Source organism: Octodon degus, unplaced genomic scaffold (genome assembly GCF_000260255.1).
Source record: "Octodon degus isolate 3935 unplaced genomic scaffold, OctDeg1.0 scaffold00053, whole genome shotgun sequence".
NCBI classification, from domain to species: domain Eukaryota; kingdom Metazoa; phylum Chordata; class Mammalia; order Rodentia; family Octodontidae; genus Octodon; species Octodon degus.
Genome location: NW_004524629.1, coordinates 4,129,662 through 4,129,976, shown reverse-complemented (window position 1 = coordinate 4,129,976; position 315 = coordinate 4,129,662).

Genomic DNA, 315 nt, shown 5'->3' with positions numbered 1-315 from the left:
AGTTCAATCTCTGGTTCTGTCAAAAAAAAAAAAGAAAAGACTAACTACAACTTGGAATCAAATATTTGCAAATCACTCTGATAAATCACTACCATGTAGGATATGTAAGGAACTCTCAAACTAGGCAGTTAAAGGACCAACAAGCCCATTAGAAAACTGCAAAAGACAGGAGCAGACACTTCTGTGATGAGGACGTATAAATGGCAAATGAACACATGAAACGTGTTGAATATCATTAGTCCTCAGGGAAATGCAAATTAAATCTTAATAAAAGGATACTAAAGAAATATTATGGGGGCTGGTGAGATGGCTCAG